Genomic DNA, 14,257 nt, shown 5'->3' on the forward strand with positions numbered 1-14,257 from the left:
GGCATTAAATGAAAGAAGTCAGTGTTCCAGCAGAGGGAGACAACGTTTCAGAAAAGGCATTGTAGCAAACCAAAAAAGAAATTTTAAGCGCAGCAGAGTAACCAGCTCACATACCTGTTAGCTCAGGTGAGTTTAAAAGGCTGCTGTTGATAACAAGGGCATTTGCTAAATAGATGGTGTGTGTGCAACAATATACTGAAAGGTCAATTATATTGTGCAGCTTATCTCACCACCTGTAGTTATTTAGGTGAAAGCTCCAAAATGCTTGCCTAATATGTCTGTTTATCCAAAAGGAAGTATAGAGGGAGAGCTAGATAGATAGCATTGCATTACATTACATTACATGGCAATGCAATGCACAGTTGCTGAAGTTGAACCAAAATGAGCTTGTCATCTGGCTTCTGCAACTTTTAACATGAAAAATCCAATGAGGAGAAGAAAAGCAAAGCCAAAGAGTCCATCCCAAAATCCGACAAACAAGCAAAATGAACAAAAAGCATTGAATTCAATTCTTTCTGATTTTAGAAACTGCATTAAAGAAGGGGTGCACCGGTCCTGGAGATACTGCAATACCAGGTCAATGCGTGGAGTGGACAGAGCAAGCTCTTTTTCCATCTCCCTGTTCTAAAAATCCATTTAATATATGGTCCCCAGATAGGGGACGTATCAGATATTAAACTGATAAGAACAGATACTACACTTGATCTTAGCCAAAAGGCTGAGAAGCGATAACCAGAATTGGTTTCCGACTACGGTGCCACCCAAGGATTCTGAAAAGTCCATTTGTGGAGATGGCCACCTGGACTCCCGTTAAGAAGACATGCTGTCAACCTCTAGATCCCTCACATGCCTGCACTTTTCGGCTTGCTGCTGCTGCAATCCACGCGTTTTAGATCTGCATAACTCCACCTCTTTTAGCACAGTACCCTCAACCCCCGGCTGTTCCCACCCGCCTCAACACCGTTGGAAGGGAGGAGAACCAATTAAGGCGGGGGGGGGGGTGGAACGAGCAGCTGTCTACCCTTAGCAGGAGGGTTGCTGATTAATTACCTCTCCTGCTGCTGCTGCTGCTGGCTGTCCAGCAGCAGACTGAAGGTGGCTGCTGCTGTGCGCAGGTATATAAAGGCTCAGAGCCTATTATGACACGCGCAGCCAGCGTTCCATTGCCACATTCCGTCTACTGCAGGCGGGATACCTGGATGGCTGAATGTCACTGAGAAGCTCACAGAGACCGCCATAAGCAACAGTTTAAAAGAATGCCACAGACTAATCAACCAAACTTTTTGGGTTGGTTTCTCTTTTATAGTCTGCAGGCATTAAATGAAAGAAGTCAGTGTTCCAGCAGAGGGAGACAACGTTTCAGAAAAGGCATTGTAGCAAACCAAAAAAGAAATTTTAAGCGCAGCAGAGTAACCAGCTCACATACCTGTTAGCTCAGGTGAGTTTAAAAGGCTGCTGTTGATAACAAGGGCATTTGCTAAATAGATGGTGTGTGTGCAACAATATACTGAAAGGTCAATTATATTGTGCAGCTTATCTCACCACCTGTAGTTATTTAGGTGAAAGCTCCAAAATGCTTGCCTAATATGTCTGTTTATCCAAAAGGAAGTATAGAGGGAGAGCTAGATAGATAGCATTGCATTACATTACATTACATGGCAATGCAATGCACAGTTGCTGAATTTGAACCAAAATGAGCTTGTCATCTGGCTTCTGCAACTTTTAACATGAAAAATCCAATGAGGAGAAGAAAAGCAAAGCCAAAGAGTCCATCCCAAAATCCGACAAACAAGCAAAATGAACAAAAAGCATTGAATCCAATTCTTTCTGATTTTAGAAACTGCATTAAAGAAGGGGTGCACCGGTCCTGGAGATACTGCAATACCAGGTCAATGCGTGGAGTGGACAGAGCAAGCTCTTTTTCCATCTCCCTGTTCTAAAAATCCATTTAATATATGGTCCCCAGATAGGGGACGTATCAGATATTAAACTGATAAGAACAGATACTACACTTGATCTTAGCCAAAAGGCCGAGAAGCGATAACCAGAATTGGTTTCCGACTACGGTGCCACCCAAGGATTCTGAAAAGTCCATTTGTGGAGATGGCCACCTGGACTCCCGTTAAGAAGACATGCTGTCAACCTCTAGATCCCTCGCATGCCTGCACTTTTCGGCTTGCTGCTGCTGCAATCCACGCGTTTTAGATCTGCATAACTCCACCTCTTTTAGCACAGTACCCTCAACCCCCGGCTGTTCCCACCCGCCTCAACACCGTTGGAAGGGAGGAGAACCAATTAAGGCGGGGGGGGGGGTGGAACGAGCAGCTGTCTACCCTTAGCAGGAGGGTTGCTGATTAATTACCTCTCCTGCTGCTGCTGCTGCTGGCTGTCCAGCAGCAGACTGAAGGTGGCTGCTGCTGTGCGCAGGTATATAAAGGCTCAGAGCCTATTATGACACGCGCAGCCAGCGTTCCATTGCCACATTCCGTCTACTGCAGGCGGGATACCTGGATGGCTGAATGTCACTGAGAAGCTCACAGAGACCGCCATAAGCAACAGTTTAAAAGAATGCCACAGACTAATCAACCAAACTTTTTGGGTTGGTTTCTCTTTTATAGTCTGCAGGCATTAAATGAAAGAAGTCAGTGTTCCAGCAGAGGGAGACAACGTTTCAGAAAAGGCATTGTAGCAAACCAAAAAAGAAATTTTAAGCGCAGCAGAGTAACCAGCTCACATACCTGTTAGCTCAGGTGAGTTTAAAAGGCTGCTGTTGATAACAAGGGCATTTGCTAAATAGATGGTGTGTGTGCAACAATATACTGAAAGGTCAATTATATTGTGCAGCTTATCTCACCACCTGTAGTTATTTAGGTGAAAGCTCCAAAATGCTTGCCTAATATGTCTGTTTATCCAAAAGGAAGTATAGAGGGAGAGCTAGATAGATAGCATTGCATTACATTACATTACATGGCAATGCAATGCACAGTTGCTGAAGTTGAACCAAAATGAGCTTGTCATCTGGCTTCTGCAACTTTTAACATGAAAAATCCAATGAGGAGAAGAAAAGCAAAGCCAAAGAGTCCATCCCAAAATCCGACAAACAAGCAAAATGAACAAAAAGCATTGAATTCAATTCTTTCTGATTTTAGAAACTGCATTAAAGAAGGGGTGCACCGGTCCTGGAGATACTGCAATACCAGGTCAATGCGTGGAGTGGACAGAGCAAGCTCTTTTTCCATCTCCCTGTTCTAAAAATCCATTTAATATATGGTCCCCAGATAGGGGACGTATCAGATATTAAACTGATAAGAACAGATACTACACTTGATCTTAGCCAAAAGGCCGAGAAGCGATAACCAGAATTGGTTTCCGACTACGGTGCCACCCAAGGATTCTGAAAAGTCCATTTGTGGAGATGGCCACCTGGACTCCCGTTAAGAAGACATGCTGTCAACCTCTAGATCCCTCACATGCCTGCACTTTTCGGCTTGCTGCTGCTGCAATCCACGCGTTTTAGATCTGCATAACTCCACCTCTTTTAGCACAGTACCCTCAACCCCCGGCTGTTCCCACCCGCCTCAACACCGTTGGAAGGGAGGAGAACCAATTAAGGCGGGGGGGGGGTGGAACGAGCAGCTGTCTACCCTTAGCAGGAGGGTTGCTGATTAATTACCTCTCCTGCTGCTGCTGCTGCTGGCTGTCCAGCAGCAGACTGAAGGTGGCTGCTGCTGTGCGCAGGTATATAAAGGCTCAGAGCCTATTATGACACGCGCAGCCAGCGTTCCATTGCCACATTCCGTCTACTGCAGGCGGGATACCTGGATGGCTGAATGTCACTGAGAAGCTCACAGAGACCGCCATAAGCAACAGTTTAAAAGAATGCCACAGACTAATCAACCAAACTTTTTGGGTTGGTTTCTCTTTTATAGTCTGCAGGCATTAAATGAAAGAAGTCAGTGTTCCAGCAGAGGGAGACAACGTTTCAGAAAAGGCATTGTAGCAAACCAAAAAAGAAATTTTAAGCGCAGCAGAGTAACCAGCTCACATACCTGTTAGCTCAGGTGAGTTTAAAAGGCTGCTGTTGATAACAAGGGCATTTGCTAAATAGATGGTGTGTGTGCAACAATATACTGAAAGGTCAATTATATTGTGCAGCTTATCTCACCACCTGTAGTTATTTAGGTGAAAGCTCCAAAATGCTTGCCTAATATGTCTGTTTATCCAAAAGGAAGTATAGAGGGAGAGCTAGATAGATAGCATTGCATTACATTACATTACATGGCAATGCAATGCACAGTTGCTGAAGTTGAACCAAAATGAGCTTGTCATCTGGCTTCTGCAACTTTTAACATGAAAAATCCAATGAGGAGAAGAAAAGCAAAGCCAAAGAGTCCATCCCAAAATCCGACAAACAAGCAAAATGAACAAAAAGCATTGAATTCAATTCTTTCTGATTTTAGAAACTGCATTAAAGAAGGGGTGCACCGGTCCTGGAGATACTGCAATACCAGGTCAATGCGTGGAGTGGACAGAGCAAGCTCTTTTTCCATCTCCCTGTTCTAAAAATCCATTTAATATATGGTCCCCAGATAGGGGACGTATCAGATATTAAACTGATAAGAACAGATACTACACTTGATCTTAGCCAAAAGGCCGAGAAGCGATAACCAGAATTGGTTTCCGACTACGGTGCCACCCAAGGATTCTGAAAAGTCCATTTGTGGAGATGGCCACCTGGACTCCCGTTAAGAAGACATGCTGTCAACCTCTAGATCCCTCACATGCCTGCACTTTTCGGCTTGCTGCTGCTGCAATCCACGCGTTTTAGATCTGCATAACTCCACCTCTTTTAGCACAGTACCCTCAACCCCCGGCTGTTCCCACCCGCCTCAACACCGTTGGAAGGGAGAGGAACCAATTAAGGCGGGGGGGGGGGTGGAACGAGCAGCTGTCTACCCTTAGCAGGAGGGTTGCTGATTAATTACCTCTCCTGCTGCTGCTGCTGCTGGCTGTCCAGCAGCAGACTGAAGGTGGCTGCTGCTGTGCGCAGGTATATAAAGGCTCAGAGCCTATTATGACACGCGCAGCCAGCGTTCCATTGCCACATTCCGTCTACTGCAGGCGGGATACCTGGATGGCTGAATGTCACTGAGAAGCTCACAGAGACCGCCATAAGCAACAGTTTAAAAGAATGCCACAGACTAATCAACCAAACTTTTTGGGTTGGTTTCTCTTTTATAGTCTGCAGGCATTAAATGAAAGAAGTCAGTGTTCCAGCAGAGGGAGACAACGTTTCAGAAAAGGCATTGTAGCTAACCAAAAAAGAAATTTTAAGCGCAGCAGAGTAACCAGCTCACATACCTGTTAGCTCAGGTGAGTTTAAAAGGCTGCTGTTGATAACAAGGGCATTTGCTAAATAGATGGTGTGTGTGCAACAATATACTGAAAGGTCAATTATATTGTGCAGCTTATCTCACCACCTGTAGTTATTTAGGTGAAAGCTCCAAAATGCTTGCCTAATATGTCTGTTTATCCAAAAGGAAGTATAGAGGGAGAGCTAGATAGATAGCATTGCATTACATTACATTACATGGCAATGCAATGCACAGTTGCTGAAGTTGAACCAAAATGAGCTTGTCATCTGGCTTCTGCAACTTTTAACATGAAAAATCCAATGAGGAGAAGAAAAGCAAAGCCAAAGAGTCCATCCCAAAATCCGACAAACAAGCAAAATGAACAAAAAGCATTGAATTCAATTCTTTCTGATTTTAGAAACTGCATTAAAGAAGGGGTGCACCGGTCCTGGAGATACTGCAATACCAGGTCAATGCGTGGAGTGGACAGAGCAAGCTCTTTTTCCATCTCCCTGTTCTAAAAATCCATTTAATATATGGTCCCCAGATAGGGGACGTATCAGATATTAAACTGATAAGAACAGATACTACACTTGATCTTAGCCAAAAGGCCGAGAAGCGATAACCAGAATTGGTTTCCGACTACGGTGCCACCCAAGGATTCTGAAAAGTCCATTTGTGGAGATGGCCACCTGGACTCCCGTTAAGAAGACATGCTGTCAACCTCTAGATCCCTCACATGCCTGCACTTTTCGGCTTGCTGCTGCTGCAATCCACGCGTTTTAGATCTGCATAACTCCACCTCTTTTAGCACAGTACCCTCAACCCCCGGCTGTTCCCACCCGCCTCAACACCGTTGGAAGGGAGGAGAACCAATTAAGGCGGGGGGGGTGGAACGAGCAGCTGTCTACCCTTAGCAGGAGGGTTGCTGATTAATTACCTCTCCTGCTGCTGCTGCTGCTGGCTGTCCAGCAGCAGACTGAAGGTGGCTGCTGCTGTGCGCAGGTATATAAAGGCTCAGAGCCTATTATGACACGCGCAGCCAGCGTTCCATTGCCACATTCCGTCTACTGCAGGCGGGATACCTGGATGGCTGAATGTCACTGAGAAGCTCACAGAGACCGCCATAAGCAACAGTTTAAAAGAATGCCACAGACTAATCAACCAAACTTTTTGGGTTGGTTTCTCTTTTATAGTCTGCAGGCATTAAATGAAAGAAGTCAGTGTTCCAGCAGAGGGAGACAACGTTTCAGAAAAGGCATTGTAGCTAACCAAAAAAGAAATTTTAAGCGCAGCAGAGTAACCAGCTCACATACCTGTTAGCTCAGGTGAGTTTAAAAGGCTGCTGTTGATAACAAGGGCATTTGCTAAATAGATGGTGTGTGTGCAACAATATACTGAAAGGTCAATTATATTGTGCAGCTTATCTCACCACCTGTAGTTATTTAGGTGAAAGCTCCAAAATGCTTGCCTAATATGTCTGTTTATCCAAAAGGAAGTATAGAGGGAGAGCTAGATAGATAGCATTGCATTACATTACATTACATGGCAATGCAATGCACAGTTGCTGAAGTTGAACCAAAATGAGCTTGTCATCTGGCTTCTGCAACTTTTAACATGAAAAATCCAATGAGGAGAAGAAAAGCAAAGCCAAAGAGTCCATCCCAAAATCCGACAAACAAGCAAAATGAACAAAAAGCATTGAATTCAATTCTTTCTGATTTTAGAAACTGCATTAAAGAAGGGGTGCACCGGTCCTGGAGATACTGCAATACCAGGTCAATGCGTGGAGTGGACAGAGCAAGCTCTTTTTCCATCTCCCTGTTCTAAAAATCCATTTAATATATGGTCCCCAGATAGGGGACGTATCAGATATTAAACTGATAAGAACAGATACTACACTTGATCTTAGCCAAAAGGCCGAGAAGCGATAACCAGAATTGGTTTCCGACTACGGTGCCACCCAAGGATTCTGAAAAGTCCATTTGTGGAGATGGCCACCTGGACTCCCGTTAAGAAGACATGCTGTCAACCTCTAGATCCCTCACATGCCTGCACTTTTCGGCTTGCTGCTGCTGCAATCCACGCGTTTTAGATCTGCATAACTCCACCTCTTTTAGCACAGTACCCTCAACCCCCGGCTGTTCCCACCCGCCTCAACACCGTTGGAAGGGAGGAGAACCAATTAAGGCGGGGGGGGGGGGGGTGGAACGAGCAGCTGTCTACCTTAGCAGGAGGGTTGCTGATTAATTACCTCTCCTGCTGCTGCTGCTGCTGGCTGTCCAGCAGCAGACTGAAGGTGGCTGCTGCTGTGCGCAGGTATATAAAGGCTCAGAGCCTATTATGACACGCGCAGCCAGCGTTCCATTGCCACATTCCGTCTACTGCAGGCGGTATACCTGGATGGCTGAATGTCACTGAGAAGCTCACAGAGACCGCCATAAGCAACAGTTTAAAAGAATGCCACAGACTAATCAACCAAACTTTTTGGGTTGGTTTCTCTTTTATAGTCTGCAGGCATTAAATGAAAGAAGTCAGTGTTCCAGCAGAGGGAGACAACGTTTCAGAAAAGGCATTGTAGCAAACCAAAAAAGAAATTTTAAGCGCAGCAGAGTAACCAGCTCACATACCTGTTAGCTCAGGTGAGTTTAAAAGGCTGCTGTTGATAACAAGGGCATTTGCTAAATAGATGGTGTGTGTGCAACAATATACTGAAAGGTCAATTATATTGTGCAGCTTATCTCACCACCTGTAGTTATTTAGGTGAAAGCTCCAAAATGCTTGCCTAATATGTCTGTTTATCCAAAAGGAAGTATAGAGGGAGAGCTAGATAGATAGCATTGCATTACATTACATGGCAATGCAATGCACAGTTGCTGAAGTTGAACCAAAATTAGCTTGTCATCTGGCTTCTGCAACTTTTAACATGAAAAATCCAATGAGGAGAAGAAAAGCAAAGCCAAAGAGTCCATCCCAAAATCCGACAAACAAGCAAAATGAACAAAAAGCATTGAATTCAATTCTTTCTGATTTTAGAAACTGCATTAAAGAAGGGGTGCACCGGTCCTGGAGATACTGCAATACCAGGTCAATGCGTGGAGTGGACAGAGCAAGCTCTTTTTCCATCTCCCTGTTCTAAAAATCCATTTAATATATGGTCCCCAGATAGGGGACGTATCAGATATTAAACTGATAAGAACAGATACTACACTTGATCTTAGCCAAAAGGCCGAGAAGCGATAACCAGAATTGGTTTCCGACTACGGTGCCACCCAAGGATTCTGAAAAGTCCATTTGTGGAGATGGCCACCTGGACTCCCGTTAAGAAGACATGCTGTCAACCTCTAGATCCCTCACATGCCTGCACTTTTCGGCTTGCTGCTGCAGCAATCCACGCGTTTTAGATCTGCATAACTCCACCTCTTTTAGCACAGTACCCTCAACCCCCGGCTGTTCCCACCCGCCTCAACACCGTTGGAAGGGAGGAGAACCAATTAAGGCGGGGGGGGGGGGGGTGGAACGAGCAGCTGTCTACCCTTAGCAGGAGGGTTGCTGATTAATTACCTCTCCTGCTGCTGCTGCTGCTGGCTGTCCAGCAGCAGACTGAAGGTGGCTGCTGCTGTGCGCAGGTATATAAAGGCTCAGAGCCTATTATGACACGCGCAGCCAGCGTTCCATTGCCACATTCCGTCTACTGCAGGCGGGATACCTGGATGGCTGAATGTCACTGAGAAGCTCACAGAGACCGCCATAAGCAACAGTTTAAAAGAATGCCACAGACTAATCAACCAAACTTTTTGGGTTGGTTTCTCTTTTATAGTCTGCAGGCATTAAATGAAAGAAGTCAGTGTTCCAGCAGAGGGAGACAACGTTTCAGAAAAGGCATTGTAGCAAACCAAAAAAGAAATTTTAAGCGCAGCAGAGTAACCAGCTCACATACCTGTTAGCTCAGGTGAGTTTAAAAGGCTGCTGTTGATAACAAGGGCATTTGCTAAATAGATGGTGTGTGTGCAACAATATACTGAAAGGTCAATTATATTGTGCAGCTTATCTCACCACCTGTAGTTATTTAGGTGAAAGCTCCAAAATGCTTGCCTAATATGTCTGTTTATCCAAAAGGAAGTATAGAAGGAGAGCTAGATAGATAGCATTGCATTACATTACATTACATGGCAATGCAATGCACAGTTGCTGAAGTTGAACCAAAATGAGCTTGTCATCTGGCTTCTGCAACTTTTAACATGAAAAATCCAATGAGGAGAAGAAAAGCAAAGCCAAAGAGTCCATCCCAAAATCCGACAAACAAGCAAAATGAACAAAAAGCATTGAATTCAATTCTTTCTGATTTTAGAAACTGCATTAAAGAAGGGGTGCACCGGTCCTGGAGATACTGCAATACCAGGTCAATGCGTGGAGTGGACAGAGCAAGCTCTTTTTCCATCTCCCTGTTCTAAAAATCCATTTAATATATGGTCCCCAGATAGGGGACGTATCAGATATTAAACTGATAAGAACAGATACTACACTTGATCTTAGCCAAAAGGCCGAGAAGCGATAACCAGAATTGGTTTCCGACTACGGTGCCACCAAAGGATTCTGAAAAGTCCATTTGTGGAGATGGCCACCTGGACTCCCGTTAAGAAGACATGCTGTCAACCTCTAGATCCCTCACATGCCTGCACTTTTCGGCTTGCTGCTGCTGCAATCCACGCGTTTTAGATCTGCATAACTCCACCTCTTTTAGCACAGTACCCTCAACCCCCGGCTGTTCCCACCCGCCTCAACACCGTTGGAAGGGAGGAGAACCAATTAAGGCGGGGGGGGGGGGGTGGAACGAGCAGCTGTCTACCCTTAGCAGGAGGGTTGCTGATTAATTACCTCTCCTGCTGCTGCTGCTGCTGGCTGTCCAGCAGCAGACTGAAGGTGGCTGCTGCTGTGCGCAGGTATATAAAGGCTCAGAGCCTATTATGACACGCGCAGCCAGCGTTCCATTGCCACATTCCGTCTACTGCAGGCGGGATACCTGGATGGCTGAATGTCACTGAGAAGCTCACAGAGACCGCCATAAGCAACAGTTTAAAAGAATGCCACAGACTAATCAACCAAACTTTTTGGGTTGGTTTCTCTTTTATAGTCTGCAGGCATTAAATGAAAGAAGTCAGTGTTCCAGCAGAGGGAGACAACGTTTCAGAAAAGGCATTGTAGCAAACCAAAAAAGAAATTTTAAGCGCAGCAGAGTAACCAGCTCACATACCTGTTAGCTCAGGTGAGTTTAAAAGGCTGCTGTTGATAACAAGGGCATTTGCTAAATAGATGGTGTGTGTGCAACAATATACTGAAAGGTCAATTATATTGTGCAGCTTATCTCACCACCTGTAGTTATTTAGGTGAAAGCTCCAAAATGCTTGCCTAATATGTCTGTTTATCCAAAAGGAAGTATAGAGGGAGAGCTAGATAGATAGCATTGCATTACATTACATTACATGGCAATGCAATGCACAGTTGCTGAAGTTGAAACAAAATGAGCTTGTCATCTGGCTTCTGCAACTTTTAACATGAAAAATCCAATGAGGAGAAGAAAAGCAAAGCCAAAGAGTCCATCCCAAAATCCGACAAACAAGCAAAATGAACAAAAAGCATTGAATTCAATTCTTTCTGATTTTAGAAACTGCATTAAAGAAGGGGTGCACCGGTCCTGGAGATACTGCAATACCAGGTCAATGCGTGGAGTGGACAGAGCAAGCTCTTTTTCCATCTCCCTGTTCTAAAAATCCATTTAATATATGGTCCCCAGATAGGGGACGTATCAGATATTAAACTGATAAGAACAGATACTACACTTGATCTTAGCCAAAAGGCCGAGAAGCGATAACCAGAATTGGTTTCCGACTACGGTGCCACCCAAGGATTCTGAAAAGTCCATTTGTGGAGATGGCCACCTGGACTCCCGTTAAGAAGACATGCTGTCAACCTCTAGATCCCTCACATGCCTGCACTTTTCGGCTTGCTGCTGCTGCAATCCACGCGTTTTAGATCTGCATAACTCCACCTCTTTTAGCACAGTACCCTCAACCCCCGGCTGTTCCCACCCGCCTCAACACCGTTGGAAGGGAGGAGAACCAATTAAGGCGGGGGGGGGGGGGTGGAACGAGCAGCTGTCTACCCTTAGCAGGAGGGTTGCTGATTAATTACCTCTCCTGCTGCTGCTGCTGCTGGCTGTCCAGCAGCAGACTGAAGGTGGCTGCTGCTGTGCGCAGGTATATAAAGGCTCAGAGCCTATTATGACACGCGCAGCCAGCGTTCCATTGCCACATTCCGTCTACTGCAGGCGGGATACCTGGATGGCTGAATGTCACTGAGAAGCTCACAGAGACCGCCATAAGCAACAGTTTAAAAGAATGCCACAGACTAATCAACCAAACTTTTTGGGTTGGTTTCTCTTTTATAGTCTGCAGGCATTAAATGAAAGAAGTCAGTGTTCCAGCAGAGGGAGACAACGTTTCAGAAAAGGCATTGTAGCAAACCAAAAAAGAAATTTTAAGCGCAGCAGAGTAACCAGCTCACATACCTGTTAGCTCAGGTGAGTTTAAAAGGCTGCTGTTGATAACATGGGCATTTGCTAAATAGATGGTGTGTGTGCAACAATATACTGAAAGGTCAATTATATTGTGCAGCTTATCTCACCACCTGTAGTTATTTAGGTGAAAGCTCCAAAATGCTTGCCTAATATGTCTGTTTATCCAAAAGGAAGTATAGAGGGAGAGCTAGATAGATAGCATTGCATTACATTACATTACATGGCAATGCAATGCACAGTTGCTGAAGTTGAAACAAAATGAGCTTGTCATCTGGCTTCTGCAACTTTTAACATGAAAAATCCAATGAGGAGAAGAAAAGCAAAGCCAAAGAGTCCATCCCAAAATCCGACAAACAAGCAAAATGAACAAAAAGCATTGAATTCAATTCTTTCTGATTTTAGAAACTGCATTAAAGAAGGGGTGCACCGGTCCTGGAGATACTGCAATACCAGGTCAATGCGTGGAGTGGACAGAGCAAGCTCTTTTTCCATCTCACTGTTCTAAAAATCCATTTAATATATGGTCCCCAGATAGGGGACGTATCAGATATTAAACTGATAAGAACAGATACTACACTTGATCTTAGCCAAAAGGCCGAGAAGCGATAACCAGAATTGGTTTCCGACTACGGTGCCACCCAAGGATTCTGAAAAGTCCATTTGTGGAGATGGCCACCTGGACTCCCGTTAAGAAGACATGCTGTCAACCTCTAGATCCCTCACATGCCTGCACTTTTCGGCTTGCTGCTGCTGCAATCCACGCGTTTTAGATCTGCATAACTCCACCTCTTTTAGCACAGTACCCTCAACCCCCGGCTGTTCCCACCCGCCTCAACACCGTTGGAAGGGAGGAGAACCAATTAAGGCGGGGGGGGGGTGGAACGAGCAGCTGTCTACCCTTAGCAGGAGGGTTGCTGATTAATTACCTCTCCTGCTGCTGCTGCTGCTGGCTGTCCAGCAGCAGACTGAAGGTGGCTGCTGCTGTGCGCAGGTATATAAAGGCTCAGAGCCTATTATGACACGCGCAGCCAGCGTTCCATTGCCACATTCCGTCTACTGCAGGTGGGATACCTGGATGGCTGAATGTCACTGAGAAGCTCACAAAGACCGCCATAAGCAACAGTTTAAAAGAATGCCACAGACTAATCAACCAAACTTTTTGGGTTGGTTTCTCTTTTATAGTCTGCAGGCATTAAATGAAAGAAGTCAGTGTTCCAGCAGAGGGAGACAACGTTTCAGAAAAGGCATTGTAGCAAACCAAAAAAGAAATTTTAAGCGCAGCAGAGTAACCAGCTCACATACCTGTTAGCTCAGGTGAGTTTAAAAGGCTGCTGTTGATAACAAGGGCATTTGCTAAATAGATGGTGTGTGTGCAACAATATACTGAAAGGTCAATTATATTGTGCAGCTTATCTCACCACCTGTAGTTATTTAGGTGAAAGCTCCAAAATGCTTGCCTAATATGTCTGTTTATCCAAAAGGAAGTATAGAGGGAGAGCTAGATAGATAGCATTGCATTACATTACATTACATGGCAATGCAATGCACAGTTGCTGAAGTTGAACCAAAATGAGCTTGTCATCTGGCTTCTGCAACTTTTAACATGAAAAATTCAATGAGGAGAAGAAAAGCAAAGCCAAAGAGTCCATCCCAAAATCCGACAAACAAGCAAAATGAACAAAAAGCATTGAATTCAATTCTTTCTGATTTTAGAAACTGCATTAAAGAAGGGGTGCACCGGTCCTGGAGATACTGCAATACCAGGTCAATGCGTGGAGTGGACAGAGCAAGCTCTTTTTCCATCTCCCTGTTCTAAAAATCCATTTAATATATGGTCCCCAGATAGGGGACGTATCAGATATTAAACTGATAAGAACAGATACTACACTTGATCTTAGCCAAAAGGCCGAGAAGCGATAACCAGAATTGGTTTCCGACTACGGTGCCACCCAAGGATTCTGAAAAGTCCATTTGTGGAGATGGCCACCTGGACTCCTGTTAAGAAGACATGCTGTCAACCTCTAGATCCCTCACATGCCTGCACTTTTCGGCTTGCTGCTGCTGCAATCCACGCGTTTTAGATCTGCATAACTCCACCTCTTTTAGCACAGTACCCTCAAAGCCCGGCTGTTCCCACCCGCCTCAACACCGTTGGAAGGGAGGAGAACCAATTAAGGCGGGGGGGGGGTGGAACGAGCAGCTGTCTACCCTTAGCAGGAGGGTTGCTGATTAATTACCTCTCCTGCTGCTGCTGCTGCTGGCTGTCCAGCAGCAGACTGAAGGTGGCTGCTGCTGTGCGCAGGTATATAAAGGCTCAGAGCCTATT

The 14,257-nt window shown here is 45.1% G+C and overlaps 11 non-coding genes across 11 annotated transcripts; all 11 read right to left on the reverse strand.

Annotated features, from left to right (window-relative positions):
- Nucleotides 1-539: 539 nt before the first annotated feature.
- LOC141184182 (U2 spliceosomal RNA) lies at nucleotides 540-730 on the reverse strand. The gene has a single exon (XR_012258962.1). It is a non-coding gene; the product is annotated as a U2 spliceosomal RNA (small nuclear RNA).
- A 1,121-nt stretch (nucleotides 731-1,851) lies between these two features.
- Nucleotides 1,852-2,042, reverse strand: LOC141190730 (U2 spliceosomal RNA). The gene has a single exon (XR_012264745.1). It is a non-coding gene; the product is annotated as a U2 spliceosomal RNA (small nuclear RNA).
- Nucleotides 2,043-3,163: 1,121 nt separating this feature from the next.
- On the reverse strand, nucleotides 3,164-3,354 carry LOC141190731 (U2 spliceosomal RNA). Its single transcript, XR_012264746.1, has one exon. It is a non-coding gene; the product is annotated as a U2 spliceosomal RNA (small nuclear RNA).
- Nucleotides 3,355-4,474: 1,120 nt separating this feature from the next.
- Nucleotides 4,475-4,665, reverse strand: LOC141190733 (U2 spliceosomal RNA). Its single transcript, XR_012264748.1, has one exon. It is a non-coding gene; the product is annotated as a U2 spliceosomal RNA (small nuclear RNA).
- Nucleotides 4,666-5,786: 1,121 nt separating this feature from the next.
- On the reverse strand, nucleotides 5,787-5,977 carry LOC141190734 (U2 spliceosomal RNA). The gene has a single exon (XR_012264749.1). It is a non-coding gene; the product is annotated as a U2 spliceosomal RNA (small nuclear RNA).
- A 1,118-nt stretch (nucleotides 5,978-7,095) lies between these two features.
- On the reverse strand, nucleotides 7,096-7,286 carry LOC141190735 (U2 spliceosomal RNA). Its single transcript, XR_012264750.1, has one exon. It is a non-coding gene; the product is annotated as a U2 spliceosomal RNA (small nuclear RNA).
- Nucleotides 7,287-8,404: 1,118 nt separating this feature from the next.
- Nucleotides 8,405-8,595, reverse strand: LOC141190736 (U2 spliceosomal RNA). The gene has a single exon (XR_012264751.1). It is a non-coding gene; the product is annotated as a U2 spliceosomal RNA (small nuclear RNA).
- Nucleotides 8,596-9,719: 1,124 nt separating this feature from the next.
- Nucleotides 9,720-9,910, reverse strand: LOC141190737 (U2 spliceosomal RNA). The gene has a single exon (XR_012264752.1). It is a non-coding gene; the product is annotated as a U2 spliceosomal RNA (small nuclear RNA).
- A 1,123-nt stretch (nucleotides 9,911-11,033) lies between these two features.
- On the reverse strand, nucleotides 11,034-11,224 carry LOC141190738 (U2 spliceosomal RNA). Its single transcript, XR_012264753.1, has one exon. It is a non-coding gene; the product is annotated as a U2 spliceosomal RNA (small nuclear RNA).
- A 1,123-nt stretch (nucleotides 11,225-12,347) lies between these two features.
- On the reverse strand, nucleotides 12,348-12,538 carry LOC141185243 (U2 spliceosomal RNA). Its single transcript, XR_012259924.1, has one exon. It is a non-coding gene; the product is annotated as a U2 spliceosomal RNA (small nuclear RNA).
- Nucleotides 12,539-13,658: 1,120 nt separating this feature from the next.
- LOC141190739 (U2 spliceosomal RNA) lies at nucleotides 13,659-13,849 on the reverse strand. Its single transcript, XR_012264754.1, has one exon. It is a non-coding gene; the product is annotated as a U2 spliceosomal RNA (small nuclear RNA).
- Between the last annotated feature and the right edge of the window lie 408 nt (nucleotides 13,850-14,257).

The sequence above is a fragment of the Phyllobates terribilis genome, unplaced genomic scaffold (genome assembly GCF_046119375.1).
Source record: "Phyllobates terribilis strain yellow unplaced genomic scaffold, ASM4611937v1 Scaffold_40__1_contigs__length_11209783, whole genome shotgun sequence".
Lineage (NCBI taxonomy): Eukaryota > Metazoa > Chordata > Amphibia > Anura > Dendrobatidae > Phyllobates > Phyllobates terribilis.